The 9,181-nt window shown below is 34.8% G+C and overlaps 1 pseudogene; it reads right to left on the reverse strand.

Moving 5' to 3' along the window:
- LOC107638075 (putative E3 ubiquitin-protein ligase ARI1 pseudogene) lies at window positions 1-1,614 on the reverse strand (annotated as a pseudogene).
- Window positions 1,615-9,181: the final 7,567 nt, after the last annotated feature.

Consider the following 9,181-nt stretch of genomic DNA (forward strand, 5'->3'; position numbering starts at 1 on the left):
TTAAAAAATGGCGGTATTATTGGCCTCATTTGTCCAACAAAGTGAAAGTTCTGATGCCTTGTCGATCCCCTTTGACTTGTATGGAGCAATGTTGTGAACACCAATATAGAGAGAACCCAGTAAATCATTCTCAATACACTCATACATTTTTTGACAAAGTTTGTCAATGATAGTGGTCAGATTGATTATCTGCATCCTTATCTCCATGACTTTATCATATTTAAAAGTTTGAAAACGTTCCCCCAAAATTTTGGAGAGCTTTTCAACGTTTGCCTCAAGCTGCTGCTGCTGATCCTCAAACAAATTCTGTTTTATTTCCCTTTGAGCTTCTGTCATTTCTTCCTTAAATAGCTCGTCACCAAACATGTAAAACGCAAATGCATATGAATATGATAGGACACGCCTAGATCTGAAAAGTCTAGAGAGCCCATTATTTACCCAACTATAATCCCTAAGCGTAGAATGTTTTTCTTCTGAGACAGCAATCCTCTTTTGTATAGTCTCCTTCAGTTTACTCTCAAGCTTAAAGGAATCTGTGTGAGCTTTGTAACGATTATGATAATGCATATAACGATACAGATCCCTCTTTGCCCTTTCAGCTGTTTTTTCTTGCTCTTCATAGCGACCACAGCTATGAGCAGCAATGCTTGACAAGGTATGCTCTCGACCGGTAGCTCCACCACACAACCAACAAAAAGCTTGACCACAGATACAGCTAACCAAGTTACAACCACCATTTTTCTCGACCGGTTTGTGGCACTTTGGACAAGGCTTGGTATGAACTGTTATCCAATTAACAGTTTCTGATTCATCTTGACACTTTTTGGCCCAAAGCTCCCACATCAAACATGAGCATGGGGAATGTGCTTCTGACAAGCAATTAAAGCAAAACTGTAAACCACATGAACATTCTACCTCACATAATTCATCGTCCTCAACACGTATTGCATTCCCACAATGAGGCGCACTAGGACACCATTTAACTCTCTTGTTGTCTTCAATATAGGATTCAAGAAGAAAGCGTTCATATTTCTCTGCCATATCGGGGTGCTTTTTGCTGAGAAGAGTTCTGACAACAGCTTCATCACAAATGGAATAACATTTGTGTGCCATGCATCTGATTCGCTTACTTTGACCCTCATTTATCTTGACAATAAAATGCTCTGTCCAACAGGGGTTGCAAAAACAGTGACCGCAGTCCATTTTTGTTGTTTCATCAGTAGGAACATCCTCTATGCAAATTTCGCACATTATTGTCAAAGGAGCAGCTGATGAATTAGAGTCGTCGCGATGTTCATCCACTGTAACACCAGCTTCAGAAAACAGAAAATGTTTTCCCCTATCTACATACACGGCAAACAACTTCTCCACATCCCAACGATGAAAAATAAGCAGGGTTCGTGCATGTTGCTCTCTCACCGATAGCATGTCCATCACCCTGCGCAAATCCTCCTTCTGTGCAGCTAGCAATGACTCCTTCGTAATCACCTGAGTAGAGGGACCCTTGGAAGAGACTAATTCATAATCGTTATCATCGTTATCGAAGGCGTCGACGGAGTCCTCCGGATCGGAGTAACGGTATTCATCATCGCTGCTGGCAGCGTAATCTTCCATTGAATTGTGAGTTGGTTGAGAAGGGTTAGGGATATGGATGAAAAAAATTTTATTAATTGTTGAATAATTGAATTGAATTGAATTGAAATATGAAGGTAAAATTAAATATATATAGAGTATTGGTTTAAGAAAGATAAAAGAAAATAAAGATAAGATAAAGATAAAATAATAAAGATTAAAATTATAATTAAATTTATATATTCTGTTGGATTGAATTTGTAAATTGTGAGACGACTTTATTTTATTTTTATTTATTTTTATCTTTCTTAAACTAATATTCTATACATATTTAATTTTACCTTCATATTTTAATTCAATTTAATCAATCAACAATTAATAAAAAAAATTTCATCTTTTCTTCAATTTTATCGGTAACGGCTTCTTTCATAGTTCATACACCGTAAATTAAGAAAAATATGCTTTATTCCTAGTTTTTCTCCTTCAAATGTTTGTTTTCGTTTGGCCTATTCCACTTTATTTATTTATTTATTAGTAGAAATTCTAAAAGTGGACCGGTACTTTGGATAAGTATCTTCTTTTTCTCTACCTGAAATATTTTTAAGTAATAAATATAAAATAATTTTAAAAATTATCAAAATTTATTATTTATTTATTATTATTTTTAATTATTAATTTATTCTTTTAATTTAATAATTTAATAATATATTTTTAATTTATATTTTTAAATATTAATAACTGATTAGTGGTTCAAAAAATAAATTTTACAAACCCTTTAACATTTTTTATGAATATATATAATTCGTTGAATAAATATATAATTCTTACCAACAAATCCATCGTGTATTCCTATAAATATTTAAGATGCTGAACCCGTTTATTCTTTTATTGCACTTCTTAGTTTTAAATATGTCATGCCAAGGCAGCCAAGCAAAAGATTACGAGGCTGACGAGAATGATGAGGAGGAGGATGCGTGGTTTATAAAGTCCATAATTGTTTATACTTGTTCTTGCCGTTCAATTATTTATTATTATTATTATTATTATTATTATTATTATTATTATTATTATTATTATTATATACATAAAAAATTCATATAAAATTATTTTACAATTATAATTGATTTAATAATTATTTTTGTTATTTTAATATAAAAAATCAATTTTTACTTAACTCTAATTTTTGTTATAAAATTATTATTTTTTAACTCTTATATGTTTTCTAAGATTTATTGTTTAGAGTAGACTTAAAATTTAAAATAAAAAAATTATTTAAAAAAATTAGTTAATGTTAATCGAAAATGCATATCTTTAATTAATTAATACCGGACCCACAAGAATTGCAATAGATCGAAAATGATTGATGATAATGAAACCTTACAAATATGGTTTTTATTATTTGTGCCCTTATATTTGTCAAAAACTCAAAATATATGTGAAAGTTTCGAGAAAGAGAATGAGATATATGAGTGACTAATGGTGGGAGTAGCTTAGGCAATCTAATCATCTAAAGCTCCTATTCTTGGTTTAGCTTCCATAATGTATATTTTTTGGTGAACAACCAAGAGAAAAAACAAAAGAGCAAAAAAGAAAAAGAAAAGAAATCAGGTTCTTAACAGTAAGAGAGGATAAACCACCTCTAGTGGCTGGTGCCAAAGGTGAACCTCATCAGTTCTGCTACCTCCAGATTCCATTTTTGCCAACCGATCTGTCACGACATTAGCTTCTCTCGGGATAAGCTCAAAACGAATATCTCAATCCCTTCTTAACTTCAAGTCAAAGATCAGTTGTATTACTTCTTTTTCAAGATGCCAGAGTGGAACTTGCCAACCAGTCACTAGCTCAAAAGCTGCTGCGCAATCTGTCTCACAAACAACAAGCTTAAGACCCGCCTCCCAAGCCCAAGCCAAACATTTCCATATACTCCACAACTCCATCTTGATGACACTAGATCTAAAGGAATTTCCTGAGCATCCATCCCATTACCCATTGACTGGAACTATCGCGAATTACCCACCCAAAACCAGCACAATCATCCCCCAAGTTCACACTCCCATCACAATTTAACTTCCAAGCACCAGGTTCTGGCGGAGACCAAGACAGAGGTTTTAATCCCTGGAAGCAACACACTCGATTCTGAGTTGTATATTCAAAATCTACCATGCACCTGCGAGCCTTGTATGTAATTGACCCAGCAGATCCAAAAACTCCCTGAAAATTACCCATATTTCTGTCTTGCCAAATTGACCATATTATAGCTGCAAATTTGGAACAACCTTCATTGAGGAGGCCATGCTTGAACCAATCATGCACCTCGTGAGAGCCAAAGAAACACACATCAGAAAAATCTAGAGAAACCCAAACTGATCGCACCACTTCACAATCTCGAAAACAATGAAGAATTGTCTTCGGAAGTTGATTGCAACGTGTACATAAGGATGAGGAGGAGAGATGTCGCCGAAAATGCAGATATTGAGTTGGTACAGCATCATGAAGACAAAGCCACACTAGGAGCCTCAACTTTTCAGGACCCGCGCCTTCCAAAATAAAAAAAATTGATAAATAAAACATGTAACAACTTAATCACTCGTAAATTAAAATAATAAAATTTACACATAATAAAAATTATAAATTTAACAGTAATGAACACATTACTTTATTATTTTATAATTTTTTTTACTTTAAAAAATCTTTTTTTTTTGTAATGAAAAAATTATGGTCTAGATCTGATTTTAACGAAGAAAATAATATTGAGGTGGAAGAAGAAGACTTAGTAGATTTGTCATATGAACAAATACAAAACCTAAAATTGAAAAGGAACAACTGAATACATAGGAGTACATATTGTTATTCACTATTTATAGCTATTAGAAAATTAACCTTATTAAAACCTAACTCAATATGGTAAATAAATTAACTATAGTTATTCAACCATAATCAGTTACAGCTTGCTTTTGTGAGCCATTATATACCAGTTTAATATCATCTCCAACATCCTCCCTCAAGTTGAAACTGATTGAATTAGTTGCAAGTTCAGCAACATTATTATTATCCTCTCTTGAATTAAGGCTTGTTGAAACATTTATCCTCTTATCATCAGGATATCCTCCCTCAAGTGGGGCGTGTAAGTCAAGCATGACCAACTTGAAAAGTAAAGGTTCAAAGACACTCGGTGATAACGTTTTAGTAAGTAAATCAGCTGTTTGATGAGCTGATTTAATAGGTAGCAATTTCAGCACCCCAGTTTGAGACTTTTCACGAACAATGTGATAATCTACTTCAATGTGCTTGGTTCTTTCGTGAAAAATTGGATTAGCTGCAACGTACAGTGCAGATTGATTGTCACAATAGAGATTGATTGGGTGAGGATGAGATACATGGCAGTCATTAAGAAGATAAAGAAGCCATTGACCTTTTCGAGTTGCTTGTGCCATGGCACGATATTCAGCTTCTAAAGAAGAACATGCTACAGTTGTTTGTTTTTTACTCTTCCAAGACACTAATGAAGAACCTAAGAAAAAACAATACCCAGTTATTGATCGACGAGTATCGGAACAAGTTGCCCAATCCGAATCAACATAACCAGTCACTTTGAGATCATTATTTGAAGAGAAGAAAAGACCCTTAGAAGGAGATTTCTTGATGTATCGAAGAACATGTAGTGCTGCCCTGTAATGGTCATCAGTTGCACAATCCAAAAATTGGCTGAGCTTCCCAACTGCAAAAGCAATGTCCGGACGAGTATTGGTGAGATATAGGAGCCGTCCGAGCAGTCTTCTATATTGTAATGGATCTTGTAATCTTGTGCCACTCTCCTTAGAAAGTTTCCCATTATACAGCATAGGAACTGAAGCAGGTTTAGCTTCCAACATACCATATTCCTCAAGCAAATCAAGAGTGTACTTACGTTGATACAAAGCAATCCCTTCAAAACTACGAGCAACTTCTATTCCAAGAAAGAATTTTAACCGGCCTAAGTTCTTAATACTAAATTCAGCATCAAGAGCCTTTTTAATAGCTTCAATTTCAAATAGATTATCTCCAGATAAAACAAGATCATCAACATAAACAATAATAATAGCCAAGCCGAGGTTAGTGTGCTTGGTGAACAAAGAGTGATCATGAGGAGACTTGATAAAGCCACGTTGCTGAAGAAAACCACTTAATCTTAAATTCCATTGACGGCTTGCCTGTTTCAAGCCATATAAAGAACGATTCAACTTACAAACAGCACCATTTGGAACATCGAGACCTTTGGGGGTTTCATATAAGCCTTTTCTTGCAACTCACCACGCAAGAATGCTGTATTAACGTCTAATTGGTGAAGTTTCCAATCATGTACCGCAGCAAGAGTAAGAATAAGTCGTAAAGTGGTGATTTTTACAACCGGACTGAATGTATCAAAGTAATCATAGTCAACTCTTTGACAAAAATCTTGAGCCACAAGACGTGCTTTGTGGCGTTCAACACTACCATCTGGGTGAAACTTCACTTTAAAAATCCACTTGCATCCAATGAGGCGCTTTCCAAGAGGCAAAGAAGTGATAGACCAAGTTTTATTCTTCTCAAGAGCAAGCAATTCTGCACTAATTGCATTTCTCCAGCATTCGTGCTGCACAGCTTGTTCATAAGTCTTCGGTTCAACTGTTGTGGTTATTGCTAGGGAAAAAACTCTATGGACAGGGGATAGCTTCCCATAATCCACCATGTGAGATAGACCGTACCGCTTGGAACATGATTGGTTACTAGAGTTTCCTGTTCTAAGTAACATACAATGATAATCTTGAAGATAAGAAGGTGGTTTATATGTACGAGTTGATCTTCTAAGATCCTAATGATGCATGTTATCATTTGAATGAGAATTAGATGATGCATTATTTGGTGGACTAGTAGAAGCTACATGTGAATCAGTGAGTGAGATAGGGTCCCTAGGATCATAAAAAGAATCAATATTTACATGAGATGGATGAAATGCATCTAAAGAATCATAAGTGAAAAGATCAAATTTATTAAAATTAGAATCAGCAATAGGTAGAGAAGAAGCACTTATAAAATTTTTGGTCATGTCATCATGAAAGGATTTATATGGAAAATAATGTTCATAAAACTCCACATTTCGAGACAAAAATAATTCTCTAGTGTGAATATCAAACAAAATATATCCTTTTGTGCCAGGTGGGTAACCAAGAAAACTACTCTTTCTTGCTCGTTTATCAAATTTTTTTCGTCCATGAATTAACGTGGAAGCAAAAGCCAAGCATCCAAACACTTTAAGGTTACTGATGTCCGCATCCTTGCCAAATAAGGTAGCATAAGGGGTTTTATTTTTTAAAACTGGAGTAGAAAGTCTATTAATTAAATGAACAGCTAAACCAATAGCAAAATTCCAAAAATTTTTTTGGCAAGGATGATTGAAACATTAATGCTCTTGCAATGTTAAGAATATGTTGGTGTTTTCGCTCAACAATACCATTTTGTTGAGGTGTCTCAACACATTATGTTTGATGCACTATACCCTGTGAATTATAAAAAATATCAAGTTTAAACTCAGGACCATTGTCAGTTCGAATAATCTTTACTTGAGAATTAAATTGAGTTTTCACATAGGCAACAAAATTCTGAACCAAACTGTTGGCCTCTGACTTTAATTTCATGAATAAATCTATATAAATCTGGTTTTATCATCTACTACAGTTAAAAAATATTTATAACCTTCTAGAGAAATAAGTGACATTGGCCCCCAGATATCAATATGTATTAAATCAAAACTGTTTAAACTTGTTGTTTCACTAAGGGTATATAGTAACCGTGTTTGCTTGGCATAATGGCAAAAATCACATGGTTTAGAGCAAGTAGATATAGGAAACTGCACACAAGGATATCTTTGTTTGATAATATCAAATTTATTTTGTGGTACATGACCCAATCTAAAATGCCATAAATTCTCAACAGAAAAACATGAAGTTTGTGTAACCAAATTTGCTGTCCTAAGATTAGAAGAAAGTAAAATCTTGTCACTATGATTTTGCGGATCTAGAATCCTAGTACTCCTATTGTATGTTGTATTTTTTATGTTGTCTTTGTGTGCTAACTCTAATGCGGGAAAATCCATCATGTATAATTCATGCTTTGCTCTAGCTGTGCCAATCATCTTCAAAGAGGTCCGATTCTGTATCTCACAGATTTTGTCAGTAAAAACAATTCACAATGCAGGCCTTCTGTAAGTTTGGAAATAGATAAAAGATTGAAGTTGAAACTTGGTATGTACAGCACATCCGTGAGATAGAATGTAGCTGAAAATACCACAGCTCCACTTATAGTCGCAGTTGTGTGTGTTTCATCTGGTAATTTTACCAGAATCGGCCTAATATGTCTAAAATTTGTAAAAAAATGCAATGAGTGTGATACATGATTAGTAGCTCCTGTATCAAGCACCCAAGAATTTGAGAAAAAGGTTTTTACTGGCAATAATCGTGCAATATGAGAGCTCATGCAAAGTGTATAAGTCTCTAAAGGTATACCTCCACTTCCTGCATTTGATTGATTGACATCTCTCACACTTACTCCTTGAGAAGACTGTGCACACTCCTACCGAAGAAAGGTAAGCAGTGCATCTCTCAAACTCTGATTGAATTGGGATTGACCATCAGCTTCCTTGTCCTGCTTGACATTGTTGGTACCGCTCTCTTCAATTTCAGCAACAATATTATTAGCCATAGTTCCGTTGCTAGTCTCTCGTGGCCATTTCTGCCTCTGTAGATGAGGTGAAAATCCATGTTTGTGGTAACAAGTATCCACAAGATGCCCTACCTTGTGACAATAAGAACAGGTCTTAGGTGCTGAATTTCTTCCTCCTCTTCCACCTCTACCTCCACAGGTTCCTCGTCCTCTTCCTCTAGCAACACTGTTTGAATTATTGTTGAAATTATGAATTGAATTGGTCAAAGCTGTAAAATTCTGAGTCTCCAAATCTGATCCATTAAACTATCTCTCTTGCTAAATAAGTAGAGAAAAAATGTTATTGATGTCTGGAAGAGGCTTCATCAGTATGATTTGGGATCTCACAGTCCCATACTGCTCATTCAATCCTCTTAAAAATCTCACTGCATAAGTTTTATCTCGATAATCTCTCATAGTTCCTAAGCCACAGTCACATTTTTCATAGCATTCATTGCATTGTGGAACTGGTTTGAAACTATCAATGTCTTCCCAAATAGCCTTCAACTTGGTGAAATAATTTGTTATGCTTAGATTTCCTTGTTTCATAGCATACAGCACTTCTTCTAATTCAGCAACTCTGTATCTGTCTCCATGATAATACCTGTGCTTCAAATTAAGCCATAAATCTATAGTAGTTTTATTCCAAACAACACTCTGTGCAATCTCAGCACTCAATGATAGATGTAACCAAGAAACAATATAAGTATTACATTTATCCCATGCTACATATGCAGGATCATTTTTATCTGGTTTCACAATGGTTCCATCAACAAAGCCTATCTTATTCTTTGATTTCAGCGCTAATTTCATAGCTCTTGACCAGGAATTGTAGTTCTTAGCATTCATCACAATTGGGACAATAGAAACTCTAGGATTCTCACCTGGATGT

The sequence above is a fragment of the Arachis ipaensis genome, chromosome B4 (genome assembly GCF_059453495.1).
Source record: "Arachis ipaensis isolate K30076 ecotype BB chromosome B4, ASM5945349v1, whole genome shotgun sequence".
NCBI classification, from domain to species: Eukaryota; Viridiplantae; Streptophyta; class Magnoliopsida; order Fabales; family Fabaceae; genus Arachis; species Arachis ipaensis.